This window comes from Pelodiscus sinensis, chromosome 6, assembly GCF_052426305.1.
Source record: "Pelodiscus sinensis isolate ZL-2025 chromosome 6, ASM5242630v1, whole genome shotgun sequence".
Classification (NCBI taxonomy): Eukaryota; Metazoa; Chordata; order Testudines; family Trionychidae; genus Pelodiscus; species Pelodiscus sinensis.
The window spans coordinates 8,382,120-8,402,519 of record NC_143057.1 but is presented as its reverse complement, the minus strand read 5'-3'; the positions used below and the strand labels follow the sequence as shown (position 1 = coordinate 8,402,519).

General features: G+C 43.4%; 1 long non-coding RNA gene and 1 pseudogene across 2 annotated transcripts in view; one reads left to right on the top strand and one right to left on the bottom strand.

Moving 5' to 3' along the window:
* The window catches only part of LOC142829796 (uncharacterized), a 293,243-nt gene that overhangs the window by 95,468 nt on the left and 177,375 nt on the right, over positions 1-20,400 (top strand). The window lies entirely within an intron of this gene.
* Positions 4,406-19,545, bottom strand: LOC149524114 (uncharacterized; annotated as a pseudogene).

Below are 20,400 nucleotides of genomic sequence, written 5' to 3'. Positions count from 1 at the left end.
GGTGAATTTTTTTTTCAGCTGTCTCTTTCCTTTTTCTTTTGAGCTTGTTTACCTTCTTTTCTAAGGGTCTCTCATTTTGTGACCCTACTGTGAAGCAAACAACATATATATTATAAAACAGTCTTGTAAACTTAAAAAAAACACCCTAATGAGTTTTATTTTAATTTAAAAAGTGATAGCTTTAAACAAAAGGTTTTTTATTTTTGCCACTTTTTTAAAGACCCACACTTATCTTTAACATGAGCCCCTGAATCACCCACAATTTAAACACTAAAAAGCCAGCTCTTTTAAGATAAACACCCCGTGTAAAAACACACCACATTTTTATAACCATACTGCTTTGAAACAAAGCTCCTTTTAGCCTAGCCCCCACCATCCCTCTCCCAATTCAGAACTGAACATTTAGTTTGAAAACATATTTTTCACAGAAAAAGCAACCCACCTAAGCACTCTCTACCAGCAGTTTGCCAACATATATTTTAACACACCTGTGTCTGTCACAAACACCTTCAAAAACTCCCCACAGCAGTTTTAAAACCATTTGCAACAATATTTTTTAAAAGCAGCGGTATGCAAGAAAATGTGAAACAAACAACAAAAAACCACTTATCTCTAGCATAAGCTCCTGAATGACCCACAACTTAACCCCTACAGCCAGCTTTTTTAAAATAAAAACCCCAGGTAAAAACACACCACATTTTTGTAACCAACCTGCTTTAAAACAAAGATACTTTTAGCCTAACCCCACCACCCGCTCCCCCAACTCAGAACTGAACATTTATTTTGAAAACACATTTTGCACAGAAAAAGCAACCCACCAAACACTCTATACCAGCAGTTTGCCAACATATAGTTTAAAAACACCAATAAGCTCCCCCACAATTAAGTTTTGGAAAAAAAATCTCTCAATTTAAACATTACAATTAGTTAAAAGAAAAAAATAACCCACACACTTTAAAAAATAATTATGGATAGTTACCTTCTACCACAGGGTAAAGGCATGCTGGCACAGAGCTATTCTGTTTTCCCGTGTATATTTGGGACTATGGAAAAAAGAACAAGAAAAAAATGTTAGTTAGGATTACCCCCAAATGCCTCAAACCCCATTTTAAAAACACATCACATTTTGCAAAATAAAAAACCGTGTTAGTTTGAAACAAGCCAACAGTTTGCAACCAAATACTTTTTAAAAAACCACACCTATGTCTTGCACAGACCCCATCTCTCTCTCTCTCACACACACACACACACAAACCCAGCAGCACCATGTGCATTTAAAAGCCAGTTGCAAAAAAGTTACCTTTCACTATGGTGATATTCTTATTGATAAACTAGGCAAATATAACTTAGATAGGGCCACGATAAGGTGGGTGCATAATTGGCTGGATAACCGTAGTCAGAGAGTTGTTGTTAACGGTTCTAAATCCTGCTGGAAAGGGATAACAAGTGGAGTTCCTCAAGGGTCTGTTTTGGGACCCGTACTGTTCAATATCTTCATCAATGATGTAGATATTGGGATAGAGAGTACACTTATTAAGTTTGCAGATGATACCAAACTGGGCGGGGTTGCGACTTCTTTGGAGGATAGGGACATAATTCAAAATGACCTTAGCAAGTTAGAGAAATGGTCAGAGGTAAACAGGATGAGGTTTAATAAAGAGAAATGCAAAGTGCTCCACTTAGGAAGGAACAATCAGTTCCATACATACAAGATGGGAAGCGACTGTCTAGGAAGGAGCATGGCGGAAAGGAATCTAGGGGTCATAGTGGACCACAAGTTGAATATGAGTCAACAGTGTGATGCTGTTGCAAAAAAAGCAAATATGATTCTAGGTTGTATCAACAGGTGTGTTGTAAGCAAAACTCGTGAAGTCATTCTGCCACTCTACTCTGCACTAGTTAGGCCTCAGCTGGAGTACTGTGTCCAGTTCTGGGCGCCACATTTCAAGAAAGATGTGGAGAAATTGGAAAGGGTACAGAGAAGAGTGACAAGAATGATTAAAGGTCTAGAGAACATGACCTATGAAGCCAGGCTTCATGAACTGGGCTTCTTTAGTTTGGAAAAAAGAAGATTAAGGGGGGACATGATAGCAGTTTTCAAATATCTAAAAGGGTGTCACAAGGAGGAAGGAGAAAATTTGTTCCTCTTGGTTTCTGAGGACAGGACAAGGAGTAATGGGCTTAAAGTGCAGCAGGGGAGGTTTAGATTGGACATTAGGAAAAAATTCCTAACTGTCAGGGTGGTCAAATATTGGAATAAATTGCCAAGGGAGGTGGTGGAATCTCCCTCTCTGGAGATATTTAAGAACAGGTTAGATAGACATCTGTCAGGGATGGTGTAGACGGAGCTTGGTCCTGTGAGGGCGGGGGGCTGGACTCGATGACCTCTCGAGGTCCCTTCCAGTCCTATTATTCTATGATTCTATGATTCTATGGGATAAAGTGTTGCAGGCACATGCTTGTTCTGTTTCCCCCCCCCCCCCCCCCCATGTGTGTTTGGGCCTTCAGGTTAAAGAACAAGCACAAATGTTAGTTAGTATCACCCAGTTTTTGTGGGGTTTTTTAAACAGTGTTAAGCATAGCTACAGTTAAAAATGGTTTTTACCTTGGCCTGGTTGTGAACTGCGGCTTAAAGTTACTGGTTCCATGCTAAACAGATCACACTGCAATAAAGATAGCCACCATTATTTTACTAAGAGAGCATGGCCAAAGAGCGGCATTATATAATATATATTTTCAAAGTTAAAAACAGCGAACATACCTTCTCCTCTCGCAGTCCAGCAGCCATTCAAGAAAGTTTCTGTTGAAAAGGACAGTCTCCAAAATACCTAGGTTTTTATACCATCCTAACCCATTGTTTCAAACAACTTCAACATAGTAGCTAGCTGGTTAATTTGATCACTGCGATTCTAAAATAATAGATCCTTAAAGACTTTAGGCACCACTCCCTAGCATTGCCTTTTGTGATCTGGGGTGGGGGAATTAAGCTGTCTCCACAACTGGGTTGCTTTTGGCTAATTTTTTTTCTTTTAGTTAAAATACATTTTTTTGTAGGGCCTTCTTACAGTATTAAACAGTAAAAGCACCAATCCTTAATGTAGCTGTACCCATTTCCATGTGGAGACCCTTTGCAGATATCAATAAATGTCTTGGGGTTTGTTTTTTTAAACATGTTTCTTTCATGCTTAAGGCTTTGGGTTTAAATAAAATGCTTTTAAATGTCTGATTGTCTTTAGAGCAAATGATTGTTCTTAAGTATGGTAAAGGTTTGAAACATTTCAGTTTTGGGTTAGACCCTTAATTTTTTTTTTTTTTTTTTTTTTTACTTTTAATGGCTAGAAAGAGTTGCCCATAGCATTCAACCAACTCCTGGGTCATATTTAAACTGTCCAATAGCGTTTCTACCAACTCCTGTTCCTTTAAACTGTCCAATAGTGCTTTACCAACCCCAGGGGTTATATTTAAACTGTCCAATAGCATCTGCAAACTCCTGAGGTGTTGTTTAATTAGATATTCAGCAGAGCCCAACCGTCCAACCCATCAAATTTAATGACTGAACATTAACCTCAACAAGGGTAAGTGGTCATACCTAAACTAACCATTGACTAGAGCCCCCTGGATATTCAGTGAGGTGTGGTTAAACCATTGAGTTCAACAGGGTGAGTCAGCTCCGTTGTACTTGTTGGCTGTGTCTAGACTGGCAAGTTTTTCCGGAAAATCAGCCGCTTTTCCGGAAAAACTTGCCAGCTGTCTACACTGGCCGCTTGAATTTCCGAAAAAGCACTGATGATCTCATGTAAGATCGTCAGTGCTTTTCCGGAAATACTATACTGCTCCCGTTCGGGCAAAAGTCTTTTTCCGAAATACTTTTGTGCAAAAGGGCCAGTGTAGACAGCACAGTACTGTTTTCCGCAAAAAAGCCCTGATCGCTAATATGGAGATCGGGGCATTTTTGAGGAAAAGCGCGTCTAGATTGGCCACGGATGCTTTTCCGCAAAAAGTGCTTTTCTGGAAAAGCGTCCTGCCAATCTAGACGCTCTTTTCCAAAAATGCTTTTAACGGAAAACTTTTCCGTTAAAAGCATTTCTGGAAAATCATGCCAGTATAGAGGTAGCCAAACACATGTCTAATAAATCCTAACTGGCGGGGAGGAGGGGGTGATTTTTTTTTCTTTTATTTAAAAAACAAAATATTTTGGAGGGGTTTTTCCTTCCCCAAGTTTCTACCATACATCTTTCAGGGTTTTTCAGTAAATGGGCCCCTTTATACAAAATGGATTCTCACAAACTTTTATTTTTTTAAATGATTTTATTTAGAAGACATACAGGTCATGTGTTCCACTAAAACTTTTACTCATGAGAGAATCACACAAACCTTCTGACAGAAGATAGTCACAAAAGCCCTTTTCAATAGATATTTACAGCTACCAAAAGCCCTTTTTAATAGATATTTACAGCTACCAAGTTTTATATCTCATGTGTGTCCCCTCACCATTCTCTAACTTCATCCTTTTAGACATCTTACAAATAGTCTTTTTCTTAAGCAGGGTTCTGTAACTTTTTGTACGCACCAGACGTTCAATATAATGCTCTAAGTAAGCGTCTTTTGGCTTGGTCATGGTCTTTAAAACACTGTGAGGATCTTGACTGAATTGCACTGCATTTACCAAAGTCACCCCTTGCGCTAAGTGTTCTTGAGTTAAGCACAGACATTGCATAGCATAACCTACGGCAATAACAGTATTTAATAAGCTTTCCAAACACAGTTCAGCACATAGGCCCCGGAGCTTGCAGTGTATATATATCCTCTGAAGTCCAAGTCAACAGTCATGGTATCGCTGGGCTGGCGCATCTATGACACAACCCTCACAGTCCTCAAAAAGCTTTTCCCTAAGAGAGTGACTAAGGATGGTATAAACACCAATGCGTACAATAGAGCGCATAACTTTTTTACACTTATGATGTGGCACTGGCTCAACTAGGTCAATGCCAAGCCACCTCCTGAATTCTTCATGGCTGTCATCCTTGGCGTTCTCTTCAATGCTTTGTATCGGTATTGAGCAAAAATAATGTGGGCCCGGTTCGTCTTCCTTGTCCAATGCAATGCTATCCTGGATCTTAGGGTCAGCTAGAAAGGCATCGTCGAGCTGTCAAGAGATTGCCAGAAAGAAATATTGTAAGACCCTCTGGTCTCTTTTTTTTTTTTTTTTTTTTAAGGTTTCCTAACCCCATGATGCCCTAACTTTGATCTTTCATTTACCTGTTTGACTTCTTTTCCGTTCACCTTGTCCAACTCCTGGGAGCCATGGGCACCTTCCTCCTCCAGCTCGTCTAGGTCTTCAGGCTGCCTCGTGAGCGGTTGGGTTTCGGCATCCGATACTGGTGTATCTATCAGTGGCTGGGCAAAAGAGCTCCCTTCAACTTCTCCTTCCTCCTTGGAACTGTAGCTGATGTAGCGCTTTCTCCTTGGCACCAAAACAAAGTTGGTGAAAGAAGCCATGTTTCCGCTCAGCATTTGCACGATCTCTGAAACACGTGCTCTTGGAACAAGATGGCCTCTTTTGTGTGGTGCTAGAACTTATGGGGAAGTGCTATGCTCTGATTGGCAGAGGGTATCATGGGAAGCTCTTAGAGGGGTCACACGACTCGCTTCCGGTCTGGTTAACCGGTCCCAGAACTGACACCTGATTGGTCAAAGCAGTTCACAGGGCAGTCCTACAGGAGAAAACCCCTTCCTGATTGGTAGAGGGAGGCGGGGCAAGTCCTTAGAGGGGTCACATGATGCCCTTTACTTCCGGTCACCTGTCCCTCTTGACCCCGGATGTACTACCCCCAAGGGCAGGACTTCCGGTGACCCGGGGGGGGGGAGGGATTCCGGGGTCAGGGGGCAGGGCTAACGTTTGATTGATGGTAGGGCCCTTATACTACTAAGCAAGCTTTGGAAAGCAGCAATGGAGTTCATACTCTGCCTTAATCTATTAATTAGTTCTTGAGGCAGATTGGTGTTTGGCTCTTTGGTGTTTGGACTACAAGTCTTGAAAGAGATGATTGCCAGAATGCTGTTTGTGACCCTTTCTGTTCCAAGACTGGCATACATAGTATAAATAAACCAAGTTGTACTAAATCCATATCCAAACTCTGCATCACTAATTTCTCTGGCAATAGGATACTTGACTTTGTGAGGTCTGCCATCTGTTACCGTATGGCAAAAAAATAACAGTAAACTAGGTCTGATGTCCAGTGGCTTTAGAACGGATTAAATGTATTAATGTTTAGTTCCATATAAACAAACAAGTGCCCTCTCCACCGTTAGCATGAACTACAAAGGCAGAGGATCAAGGGCCATGGAGACCTGATCTACTCTCTACCCTTTAGCAGGGATCGCTCCTGGTAAAGTTTAAAACCTCTTGGTTCAAAAATCTCGTCTCCAGAACACCAGTGCAAATCTGGAGTGACTGAGGGGATTGGAACTCTTCTGTATTTACATGGGGACAAAGGAAAGTAGTAAAAGGCAAGCTCAATAAAATATTAGAAAGTGGCATTACTAACGAGCTTTGTCTTGGACCTACTTTACAGACTCGTTTGCAACTACAAGAGCACTAAGATCTCTGCAAGAATTAGTCTGTGGTCTGCCTAAAACACCATCTTCCCTGGGGCTGCTCAGAGAAGCACAAATTGAAGTAGCCGCGGCAGCAGATTCTCACTAAGTGCAGTGGTTTGGTCTCTTCCTGCAGAAATGACATTCCCCTTCGGGACGCTACCAGGCGAAAAGGCAGCATGGGGGCGGGGGAGGTGAAACTGCCTGAGTCGTGCTCGGCCAGACTCAACTCTAGTCCGGTGAAGGCCGAAAGTGTTAATGCTCCATTCTGCTTGTTAGCACTGATGGCTGCACACATGGACATTTTGGCTACCTCTTCCAGCACTTCCTCCCTGACACATACTGAATATTTGACCACCACAACTGCGCCTCTATGCCCAGTTTTAAGGGGAACCATAGCAACATGATTCTATGGAAATACTGGCTCTCTCTCCTCCTCTTTCTCCCCCCCCCCCCCAGAAAAATTGTGTGGAAGGATGGGGGTTCTTTCCACTCACCCCAGCTTGCTGATACAGAAATAGAGCTGCAGATACATCTTCCCTTCCAGCCAAAGTGACCGGCTTGTAGTGGTGTACATCACTTTACATTTTCAAGGCTGCTTTTGCCACAGTATAGGATATTGACCAACCAGTCGCAAATGAAAACTGAGATTCCCTGTAAGCTCTGTCAGCAAAGGGCATGTAAACCCATGAAGTAGGCTTAATAATGGCAGGATGCCATTTTGAAACCTTACATCTAGAGTAACAAGCAAATTGGCATTTTCTGCTTAAGTGAGCTTCCTCCTCTGATCAGTTTAAATCTCTATTTCCATTTTGCAGGCAAAATTAATGTTTGATTTTTTTTTTTTACTTTATTCAAAGAAAGGGCTCTATAAACTCTCCTTTTTGCAGTGTTTTTTAAAATCATTCTGGCCACAAAAGTAATTGGAAAGTTGACAGAATTCATTTTCTTCCTAGATGACTTGATGAAAGGTGTTTCCTATAAAACCGGAAATTCTGTACAAAAAACTGAAAGTCAACACATTTGCCACATACTGCAAACTAAAGTCTTTGGTAATATTAATTTTGCCTCAGTATGCAGCACAACATGATAGAAGTTGACTGCAAACAGTTTGGAAATGGGGCATGTTTTCTGGGGGGCTGTCTTCACCTGGAAACAGTTTTCTGATTAGCAGTATCATGTTGTAAGTTATTAAATGAGTCTTGGGCTTTCAGAATGCTAGTCATGCCTAGGGATCAAAAATAAGCATGCCTAGAAAGGGAGTAAGATCTAATAATTGCAATACTAAATGTATGTCTGTACCCCTTGTTGGCATATACATAGATAAAACCAGACATCAATGCTTGCTATAGGGCAACTTCTTCCCTTTCAGCTAACAGTGGTATGCTGCATTCTTCGGGTTCTGAGCAAGTGAGGGAAGAAGCAATAAAATCACATATCACTGCATCAGGACCAAAACTGATTGAATGGAAAACGAGAAAAATAAATCTTATTTTGTTTTGTGATACAACCGAATCCCATCTCGAACAGCACATTTATGAAACCACGGGGCAGACTGACTGCAATCAACAAACACCCTATTTCTCCTTGTAATGAACTCATTTCTACCATAGTTTTGTCCATGGCAGAGGGATTTGCTGAGATCATTTGCCTAAGGAATGACCCTAAGTTGCATTATGTCTCTGTGCATAGTGCAAACAGGGCACTTTTGGCTGTAGCTGAAATGTTGGGAAAAGTGTATCGTAGTTGGGAAAAGTGTATCATAGTTCATAAATTCATGACATTATTGGTGAATTGGGATGAAACCCCACAGGATATTATGACTTCCCAGGCTTGCAAATAACATTCACTCCTCCTTCTCTCCCCCCCCCCCCTTTCCAGTCAGAATTTGAAGTGAGAATCAAATGGTCTTGGGCCAATTAACTCCCCAGGCAGCACCTGGCTCTTCCTCTGTGAAGCAGGGATTAATTAAATGAGGCTCAACTGGGTGGTAATGAGAGAGGCCTGTGTATTTAAAAAAAAAAGTGGCTCAGAGTGACTGAGGGGCTGCAGGGAAGGAGTCTACAACCACTCTGGGAGAAGAGAAGCACATTTGGGATTATACAGGGTATTTTGGGCTTGCAAATCCAGAGAGGAGGAAGAGCCCAAAAGGTAGAAAAGGCTCAGAGGAAAAGCAGCAAGGTACGGGCCAGGCAGATTTTGACAGCTAGTAAGAGGGCTCCTGGACTGCATCCTGCAATAGAAGATAGGGGAGCTCCCCAATGAGCTGCTACCACTGACCAGGCAGCAGATTGTGAACTGCTGTGATAGTTTGCCTGGAAAGGTTTTGATACTTTGGAAGGGGAAACCATGCAGAGTGACCTAGCTGGTGTCCAAGTCCTCAAGCAGGAGCACATGGAGTTGCAGAGATGGCTGGAGAAAGCAACAGAGGCAGGCACTGCACCTGGAAAGAGCTAATTCCCAGGAGGAGGCACACCTAACGGTGAGCGGGACCTGTGATGCCCTAAAACAACAATAGTCTGCTCCTTCCTCATTCCACTTCTTTTTGACAGAGTAGCAGCAGCTCTTCCTTTATCATCACAAAGGCCAAGGGGAGTAAATTGGGTGCCTGGGCTGAAATGACATGAATTCATAACACTAGCTTCTTAAGAGCTTCAGGTGCCTTAAGCAGGGCCTTACCAGACAGTTCTCAGGCTGGTCATCTGACATTTTTCTGAAAAATCTTACATGGCAGCTCCATACTCTGCTATGGTCCCCCTCCTTACACGGCAGCTCTCCTGTGGTCTCCCTGTTCAGAGACTAGGTCCCAGGTCCCAGAAAGGTGAAGTGTTTTCATTTTTTTTTTCTTTTTTTTTCTTTCCAAGGACATTTATAGTGATCACCCCGCTGGAGGAGTCGTTAGTGTCACTTCTGCTTAGACTATAAGCAGGGGTGGGGAACCGACAGCAGGGGTGGGGAACTGACAGCCAGACGCGGCCCCTGGCTTGCCTTGATCTGGCCCCTGAGGCTCAGGACCCACCTGAGCATTGGGGAAGCCCTGTGGGTGCTCCTGCCATCCTGCCCTGGGCTGCCCCCCTGCCCGGCTGGAGCACACACAGCCTACTGAGCTGGGGCCCCGTAGGTTCTGGTGTGCAAGGGGAATGGGAGTATGTGTCCTTCTCCTTCTCTAATAGGGAAATGTACTATGGATTGTGAATTCTGGCCTATGGTGTGCTCTTACCTTATGCAGTATAGATTGAATGGGGGTCCTGAGCCAAAAGGGAGTTGCAGGGGATCACAAGGCTATTTTAGGACCGTCATGCTATAGGTAGCCTTATTTCTATGCTGCCTTCAGGGCTGGGCAATGGGAGAGCGGTCATTGGAATGGTGGCTGGGTGCCCAGCTCTGAAAGCAGCATTTTGCCAGCAGCCATGCAGAAGTAAGGGTGGCAATACCATACCCACGCCTGTTACCAGATTTGCCCAATACTCTGGGGTATGCTCATTTATTAGGGTTACTCTTATGGGACTGGGGAAGGTTAACAATTCTATCCGTGTGCTGCTTGTGCTTACTTGTGCTCTCATATGGAGCTGAATTCTCCCTGCTGCCAATTCCCCCTCCCACTGGAGCTCTCCTGCAGGAACTAGGTTCTTCAGGATGGGGTTCTTCCCACCTTAGCAACACACACAGACACTCACACCCACTAACAGAGCACGCCTGAGAACTGGGGAATCAGCACTCACAAGCTGCCCCCTCATAGGTCCCTGGACTCAGGAGGCTGGGTTTGACAGCAATGCCACGCTGCACCCTCATGAGCCTTTGGACTCCGTGGGCTGGATTAAACAGCACTTTAAGCTGCCATCCTCATATGCCCCCAGGATCAGCACTTCCCTATCCCCACTTTCACACCACAATCATTCCCTGGTAAACCACACGATGAGCAAACCCCACAGGATTTTGGGCACTAGAGGGATCTTTAGCTTGGGTACAAGTGTTGTTGCAGAGCAAATGGGGAAGCCAAAACAACACCTCTTGAGGAAGAATGAGTGAAAGAGAGAGAAGCAACCAGCTTGACAATGAAAGTTATTTATTTCTGGGTAGTGAAAAGATATATAGGGAGCCAGACACACACAACAGTTACAATATGAAATCTAAATTGAAACTGATTACAGATGTTAGGGCTAGCTAACCATATAACAGTTTACATAGGGACGAATCAGGAGGCTATGCTCAGAGAGAGGTGGGAAGGGAAGGAAGATAGATAGACCTCACCGCTCCATGGAGCTTGCCCTGATCTGGGTTCCCAGATGGTGATGGTAGCCGGGGGTCCAGAGGGCAGGAGACAAGCAGAGCGGAGCCCCCAGCCTGATCAGACAGGAGATGAAGAAGTCTCAATGGAACTGATGCAGTTTAAATCCAGGTATCGGAACAGTTTTTCTTGGGCAAAGGTAGGAGTTTTTATAGGGATAGGACAATAGTTCAGAGATACTGGATTTGTTTATGGGTAAACAGGCGAGACAAGAGAAACTGATCACCCCTGGTTATGGGTGATGTTCCTTAGCTCACAATGCAACTAGGCAGCTTCAGTATTTTGGCTGTCAATCGGATCGTTACTAGAATTGGTTTGATAATGACTAATTTGGGTGTGAGCAGGCCTGGGTTCATTGGCATCTGAAGTGGAGATTTCCCATCAGGCAGTGCTCTCTGCTTTCCCATAGTTCAGTGCGTTTCCTGCTTTGGAAGAGTTGGTCTCCATTCTGTTTGCTAATGAGATGTCCCTCCATTCTATCTTCAATGCAGATGAGGCTGGGGTGTTTCCTTAATTAGTTTTGGTGTGTCTTCTCTGGCCTTTTCCTTGCTTTGTCTGATTCTAGCAGAGGCCTAGGGGGAAGGGGAGGATGGTTTTCCAGGAATGTCACTCCCTGGCTCCCCAAGATCACAGGACTGGACGGTAACATGCCACCCTCACTTCTGTACTGCTGCTTTCAGAACTGGGCCCCCGGAGAGTGGCAGCTGCCAAGTAAGGGCCCAGCTCTGCAGGCAACAAGGCAGGCATAAGGCTGGCAACACCATACCAGGGGACCCTTACTACTTCACAGCTGCTGGCAGTAACTCTGCCTTCAGATATGGATTCCTGGCCAGTAGCTGCCACTCCAGAAGGAAAGGTAGCAATACCACAACCCCCATGCTGCTTTTTTGGGGCCGGGCCCCCTCCCATGACAGCACCTTGACATTTCAGGTTTAAATAGCTGCACTCATGAAATTTACCATATTGAAAACACTATGACCATGAAACTGACCAAAATGGACCATGAATGTAGCAGGGTCCTAATTATGGCAGAGATCACACCCATCTTGCAGTAGTGAGGTGATGAGCAGGGGGCTGTGCACAGCGACCATAATTATTATGCAAAAATTCCTGGGGGTTGGAACTTTGTTGACATGTTAAGGGGTGGGTTTTCCCCATATAAGTTTACCAGGCTAGCAGCAAACAGGAGCACTGCTGATCTCTATCTTCTTCCCACAGTAATATTTTTCTTGGTCAATATATCTGTGTTCTAGCTAATCAAAATGACACATTCTGCACCTCAGTTAAGTTTCCCCACCAGGATTACAGGGCTGTGGTCCATGAGAGTAATGTCAGAAGTTGCTATGAGATCATATCAATGTATTTCCCAGATTATACTGGAAAACAATTCTAGCTCATGGTTGAATTGTGCAGCTAGAAACCAATGTGCTAAAATCTGCAGCTTCTAAATTCATTTATGGTAGGTATTTTCAACTATATCTGAGCTGCCATTGAAGAGTTATCTGCCTTTGCAAAACCAAACAAAGAATGCACTATGTTGTTACCCTGGCACTGCCCTCCAAACCGGATTGTACCTGCACTTGCTCACATTTTAGTCATGTTCAGGCATTGGGATGATTCACATACTTAAAGTGATGTGCGTAATTATGATGTACGCTTTTATAATGCATTGGCCAGGATCATGTTGTGCTAAGCATGATGCAAACCCAGAACAAAAAGGTGTCCTTGCCATGATCTCTTTTGGATCAGAACCTGAATGTGATTATCAAAGATCTCATAATTGTGCCTTTAAGAGCAAGGATGCTAACGTTCCATGTTGGTCCCATCATATTCTGCCTAAGCAATTTTCCTCCTCCAATTTCAACTTAGACATAGTGCTTGCCTTTCGTTTCTGCTTTAAAAGCTTTTGTGTAATGTTGTGTAAAGTGGCCACGTTCTACTACAGAGAGTGCCGCAATTTCACTGGTGTGGGAGAAAAAGCGACGAAAAAGAACCCTCTCTCCCTACCTCCCTCCTGTGGAAAAGCTAAGGATATGGGGGTTTTGCATTCCACTCTGAATGTTATAGGTTAGGACCCTGTCTGATTTGCAGGAGCAAATTTTCCTAATCTAGCTCCTCCATCCCTTGTGAAGGTTTTGCCTTTTGCACTTATGGTGGTTCTGCTCTTTCTTGAGAGTTTTGTAGTCTTGAGTAAAATGCAGCTACTTGGGAAGGTCACAGCTGCGGCAGGAAAGGTGACCTCTGATCGCTAGGGCCAAAATTGTTGGAGGGCTTTGAATGCTGAAAAACAGACCTTGATGTGGATTCATTTTCATCTGGAGCCAGCGTGGGGAGCAGAGCGCTGGGGTGATGTAGCCATGGAGACTTGGGTTGCTAAGCAGAAAGGCTGCTGCACTCTGTCACAGCTGGGGTTTTCCGGGCTGGTATGCTTCATTCCTAGAGATGAGTTGCAATAATCACACCTGAAGGCAAAATGCTGTGGGCCCTTCAGGACTCAGAGCACTAAATGATTGGGATTATGCCTTAACAATATGCTGCCCTGAGGTACATCATGACTAAACATTTATTTCTTTACTGCACTGCTTAATTTAGCTCTATTTAGCTAAATTATCCTTCTTTTTCCATCTTGGTTATAACTACATGCCACAGCAGACTGGGTACAGGAGACCCATTCTTTTAAAGAGGGTAGACCCTTTCTTAATTCTGGGCAAGCTTTTTTTTAGTGTAGGGTCCCAGGATGGTGGGAGGGGCAAAGGCGGCGAATACACCCTGGCGGATGATTAAGTTCTGTCTCAGAGTTATTCCAAGGGGCAGTCTGGCTATTGGGACTCATTAGATTCTGCAGGGCTCTGCCCTCCCTTCCTGTTAGGCCTGTTAAAGAAGCTTTACGGACCTTTTGCACCCCTGGAGCAAGCAGTGCTCCTGCAGGGCTGATGTGACATGCTGGCTATGGTGATTACTGCTGGCAGCAACTTTTTTCCCCCTTCGGAAATGCTGTGGGGCTGTTCCATTCTTGTTCACGATAAACAAAACCAAAAGACTTGCAATTGAAAAAGTGATCTGGCTAGCTAGCAATTGCCCATGCATGAGAGGGTTCCAATTTTTCAGGAGTCTCTGGTTTTCTGATGGAAAATGTTTATAGGTTTTCAAGGAAAGTTTCTCTGAAAATTCTTCTGCTTAAAAAAACTTTCAACCAGCAATTTTCCATCTATCCTAGCTATGATCTCAGATTCACAGAGCAGAAGGAAGATCCCTTGCACATCCACGGTAGGCAGTCTGCAGTTTTGTTTCTTTCCCTTTTACCTAATATATCCTCCTGTTGGAAATGTAAAGGGATTGTTTATAATTAGGACATCCTTCTGGGTTCATACTTCATCCTCAGCAAGTCCATAAAAGAGATTTTATGGATATTTTGTTCCTAACTGACACATTGCTTCATTACACCTCTTTTTTTGTTTGTTTTTTTTTGTTTGGTTTTTTGTTTCCCTACTGGGGAGTAATGTTTGCTGTAGCTGCCCAACTCTTCAAAGCTCTTATGGAGAATAGCGTAGAACTGTCTTTTCACACATAAATTAAGTGCTCTCTCTCAGTGTCCTCTCAGAAACAAAGAAGAGCTACTTTGCTATTTTGCTAAAATACTTTTCCCGTAAGGAGGGGAGGGATGAAGATGAGAGTAATTTGTTTGCACTCTAGTTTCCTATCATATTTGTCATGATGATTTTTATTTTAGTTTTCTGTTTAATCTAGGCACAGGCATGCAATAAAACATCCCATTTTACACAATAGCAGCAGTGTGCTTAGCAGCAACATCCTGCCTGGAAGCGAAGGAAGATGGGAACATTTATCATATTGTTATGTAGTCCTGGATTCTTGACAAATGTAAGGGGGTGAATGATGCATTCACACAACTATGCCATTTTCTTTACATCTGGTTTCACAAGGCAACCAATTTTTGGACTCCTATGTTGGTTTGGTCCCGAGAAATGTGAGATGAACTTTCCCCTTTCCATTTCACAGCCTTAGCTCCTAAATGCCCTGAATATCTACATTCAAACTTGTGGATTTAGAACAAACTAACCCAGGTTTCCAGAGAGCCATTCAGAAGAACGGCTGCATTTCCATTGATGGCTTAAATTGGGATGAGGTCTTAAAGGCGAGTGTAGCCGGGAGAACCTACCATGAGGATTATCCCTGCCCTCTGTGTTTCAGTGCTCCTTTAAACACCTGAGCAAACATTGGGACTCTTTGGCACAAGAAAGAATTTGGGGCCTGTCCCAAAGCTCAGTAAAATCAATACCACACCTTGCTTAGAGTACATAATTCAGGGGTTCCCTCACTGACCTATTCTGTGTCTTTGTGAGTCATTTTTTTTTTATTGCTATCCAATTCACTGCAGTGTTAGGTTTTGTTGGTATTTGTAAAGTTTTTTGGGACACTTGGTAACAAGAAGGCCTGGAAATTCCAAGTATTATGGTTTCTGTACATTTTGGCTACGTCTACACTGCAGGCTTCTTGCTCAAGAACTGTTTTGCGTAAGAGTTCTTGTGCAAAAGGTCTTCCACAATGCCATGTGCTTTTGTGGAAGAGATGTGCTTTTGTGCAAGAGCATCCATCGCAGTGTGGAAGCTCTCTCACGCAAGACAGCTCTGATAGCCACTTTAGCCATGGGGCTTTCTTGCGCAAGAAACACCTGTTGCCTGTCTACACTGCCTTCTTGTGGAAGAGCTCTTGTGCAAGAGGGCTTATTCCTCGGGGGGAGAGGAATAATTCTTCCGGAAGAAGCCCTGTTTTCCGACGCTGTACTGTAAATTTACTTGCACAAGAACACACATGCAGTGTAGATGCTCTGCAAGAACAGGTGTTCTTGCGCAAAAAGCCTGCAGTGTAGACATAGCCTAAGGGCTGAGTGCTTCCCCTGAGGTGTTAAGTAAGCTGGATTCAGGAAGAAAAGAGGTTTTCTGTTCTTTGGAGAGGTTGGTTTTAGCTCTAACTATGGTACAGGTGTGACCACTATTGGACTTGTCTCCAATTCTGATGCCCACAGTTGCTGAAGGATGTTGAGAAATTGGGGAGGGTTTGGGGATACATGTTCTGTACCGCTGACTGGTCAGTTCTTTTCTGGGCCTTAGGATCAATGTGCACTAGTTTCATAGTCTAAGATCAGAAAGGATCACTAGACCATCTAATCTGACTTCCTGTGGCTCATGGATGAAATGTAATAGCTTATATTAAGCCCACTGACTTTAGTTAGACTCAAGTATTTCATTCCTCTGCCACATGCAGAGAGTAGGAGAGGCTGAGGTGTCACCAGTGCCTGAGGCCTCTGCAATGAGGAGACATGCTTAGGTGATCCATACCCCACTCTGCAAAGGAAGGTAACATTCCACCTTTTCAAACTTGCCTACCAGAAAAATGTACTCCGACCCCAAATCTGAGCAGGTGAGCAAGACATAACATCTAGCAGGGTTTATATACTTGGAGCTAGGGTGTAATTCCCAAATCAGGACACTTTTTACCTGGGACCATAAAAGGGCTGGATTGCCATCCCACTGTGGCTACAATCTATGTTCTGTGGGGTAGCCTAATAAGACATGGCGATGACTCCTCAAGATGGAAATTGTATATCTCGCTTGAAATGTCATGTACCCAATGACAGGATTCTCGGTCCACTCAGAACTCTGGTCTGCCTCATCCAGTGCTCAGTCTCCAGCAACGGCCAATTTTTGCCTCAGAGGAAGGTGAGAAAACCCCCAGAATATATTTAGCCAGTTGTACGTAGTGGAGGTTGGGGAGAATATTCCTTCCTGACCCCTGCAGAAGATCAGCTGAAGCCCTGAAGCATGGCAATTGAGTATAATAGTTGTCCTAATGCAGAGCTGCAAGAGTTATAAGCATGTTAAAAGCAATCCCGGCAATCTTGTTCCCTCCCATTGCGTATGAAACAAGATGCTAACAGTGTTCCTAGCTCCTCATGCAGAGCAGGCTGTGAAGTTCTCCTTGCCCTTCAGGTGTTGCCAGTATACCTGCTGAGTGTGTGTGCGTGTGACTTTCTGCCGCATTGCTTTCTCTGTGGTGCATTAAGGTGCATTAGGGTCAAGCCCGTATTCTTTGAAAGAGCAAACACAGAAACTCATGCTAAAAAAAACAGCTCATAATTGCAGGAATCTAACCAGGTGCAGAGAGAATTCCTGACAATCGCCCCTAGAATCAGAAGGGGAAATTCAATGGGAAATGTAATGCTTTAGCCATTGTAGATGAAAAGAAAATGATAAATCCCTCCTGACTGTCAGACAAATCTCCTTTTCCGTTCAGGTCATGAGCTTAACTCATCCCTTTCTGATGCAAGAAATTTTCTAGTGACCTTCACTTCTCTGATAATGTAAAAGTATCCTCCTCAACCAAAATTAATCCAGCTGGTCACAAAGCAACCTCAGACAATCCCCATTTCTGACACATCTTATTAAGTATCTTATCCATCTTTCTAAGGCATTTCCAGTTGTACCGGTGGCTGTCGTATCTGGCTGCTGGACACAGAAATTGAATGATAATTTCAATTTCTTACCATAAAGGAGCCGAACTCCAGCAAAAAAGTTTTTAGTGGCACCCTATTTATAGTTGGTGCAAACACCAATAACCCTTGAAACATAAGATGGACCAGCAGGTGCTGTACATACTATTCTTAATAGGAGTGTCCATATAACATACACCGGATTTCTAGGCACCGAGTATAGAAAACTAAACGTAATGGTAGGCAAGATGCAGTAGGAGGCATGATGCTAATAAATCACTCTGCAATTAGTTACAAGCACTTATTTTTCCCTGTATTGACCTGCATTTTATGGTTTAGAGATGGTTTGTTTGCAGTCTTAAAAAAAGCAAAGTCTGTACTTTGCCCAAGGGAGGGCAGCTTCCTTCACTGGACACTGATGTTTTGGTGCCAGTTTGAGACCCAAAGAGGTAACATGACTTGCCAAAAGTCTCTCAGCCTGTAAATGGCCACTCCCCCTGCATTGGTCTATTAAACTGTAATTTGGGAAAGGGCAGGGCCTGTCTGTTGCAATGTGTGTGTACCATTCCAGGAGGAGGCCCAGATCTTAGCTAGACTCAAAGTACTGTTCAAATTATTGGGGGCAAGGGGACACTGGGACAGGCTGCTCAAGTCAAGGAACAAGGACATGGGAGAGGACTGGGAATTGGTGGGCAAAGCAATTGGGACACAGAATATGGTGGGAGACTGAGGACAGGCCTACACTAACCCCCACCGTCGATCTACTCTATGTGACTTCAGCTATGCAAATAATGTCACTGAAGTGTGTGTACTTATTGTACCACCTTGCGTGCAATAAGGTCGGTGGGGGCTACTCTCCCTGTCATTGCCAACTATTCTTTTCATCCCAGTGGAGTAGCTGTGTCAAGAGAGTGCTCAGAGATTGACTTATTGTGTCTCAAGACAGAATAAATCAATGGCCAGTGGATCAATGACTGCAGTGTCAATTCCTGGTGTAGTGGAGACAAGCCCTGATATGGACACAAGGAACCTAGAACTGGGATGAGAAGCTTGAGTAGTTGAGGCTATGGCAAAGAATGGGGGAGGAGCAGAAAGTGAGGAAGATACCGGACTCGGTCAGGGAAAGACTGGCCCAGCTCTCAATATGGTGCCATGTGATAGCAAACGTTTTTTCCACAATAGCATTTGTGTAAACCTAGGAAACTAGATACACGCACAAAACACAGAGACAACAGCTTTTAAAAGAACCTTTTTTATTGCACTCAAATACAAGTCTAGTGCTCAAATTAGAAAATGCCAGGACTAAAGATGTCGGTGCATAGTATGGATTTGTTCTGGGCCTCGTTCAGCTTTCAGTAATCTTGATATTTCTTTGGGGTGGGGAGTGTGTGTAAGTAAATATATACAGTAAACAGTCATGTAGATCATGTTATGTGACCATTACTGACATGCATTTATTTAATTGCATCCTTAAACTTACCTGTTTGTCTGACATTCCATATCTTACTGAAGATTTTAAAAAAAAATAATTCTGCTCAGAATTTATGTTGGTAGATCGATATAGCTGCTCTCTTTTTCTCTGCTCCATTCTTGTCCCTCTCAAGCAACTGGATTGAAGCTGATAAAGAAATGGAAAAACACACTTGTAAATAGCAAAAGGGAGTGGTTGATTAACTAAATGACAATTAACTTCACATTCAGTTGCAGAAAGACTTAAGTTCTGTTAATAACCTTCTTTAATAGGTCATATGACTCAGTCAGAAGCGCCCAACTGAACAAATCTACAACTGAACAGCTGAGACTAATGGATACAGCAGAAAAAAGCCATTATAACCACAAAACTGTTTGAAATATTGATCAAAATGCTAAGTACTATTGACTTAAAGTTAATGAATATTTGCTTTCCAATGGCTTTTTACAGAAACAGAAGTGCTGAGTCTTTGAATTCTATATTTTTAAGAAAAATGATTGCTTGGGTGGAATTTTTTTTTCTTTAGAACTGAAAAGATTGAAAGAGATACATAACTTCTGATGACAATACCGCAGGGGCATATTTATTTTCTTTCCGTTTTCCATGAGCTGAATTACAGATCACAATTATTAACACGTTCATACGTGATTCTGGTCCATTTATGGCAGCTACAATAGGCATGCATGGCAACAAAAATCTCTCGGGCTTCAGGACAAACTCCTCCTTCCCAATTATTTGTTGATGTTCATGAAGAAAATTCCTTGATAGACTTTCTGATACTCCCTCCCCCCCCCCCCCCAAATTAGCTAGCACTGCCTGCTTGCTCTTAGGCACAGGAAAGTAGCTAGTAGTACCACTGGCTTTGCCAAGAGTAGCATTTCCTCCATTCTTAACAGGGTCTCCCATCCTGTTTCCTCTCTCCTGGAGGCCCCAAAGCATCTTTCCATTTCTTTAGCTCCCCCATTCTATTCATAGCCCTTGCTCACCTCTTTCCTCCAGAAAGCAAATGTCACTAAACTGCCAGGGAGAGAGCCATAGTACTGTCTACCCCAAGCTAAGGTGAGGTGCTACAGCTCATTTGGCTCCTGAAATTTATATTCCTTCCGTGGACATATCCTAGTGGACAATCCGTGGACATATCCTAGTGATAACTAGAGCAAGCAAGACCACATCTTTTATGGCTATTAGTCAAGCCGCTCAGGTTAGTTGTTGATGCTTTTGATCTTCTCTGCAAGGATGCCCAGGAAACTAATGAAGCCATTGGAACATAGTACTAGGAATGTAATCTCCCAGCCACGGTCCGGTTCGTGGCATACACGTTACGCTTGAAGATATGCTCTTTGTAGAGGAAGTTGTACTGTGGCGTTGGAATACAAAGATGACTAAATGCCACTTGGGGAATGTCAATGGCCATAATTGCCAATTGCAGTTATTTAGGAGGCGGTCAGGATTTACTGCTGAGGTGTCCTCGTGGGTTTCTGGCGCTGTTGATGATGATAACCAGAAGGCTGCTTGTGTGTGTGTGCTCAATGATGT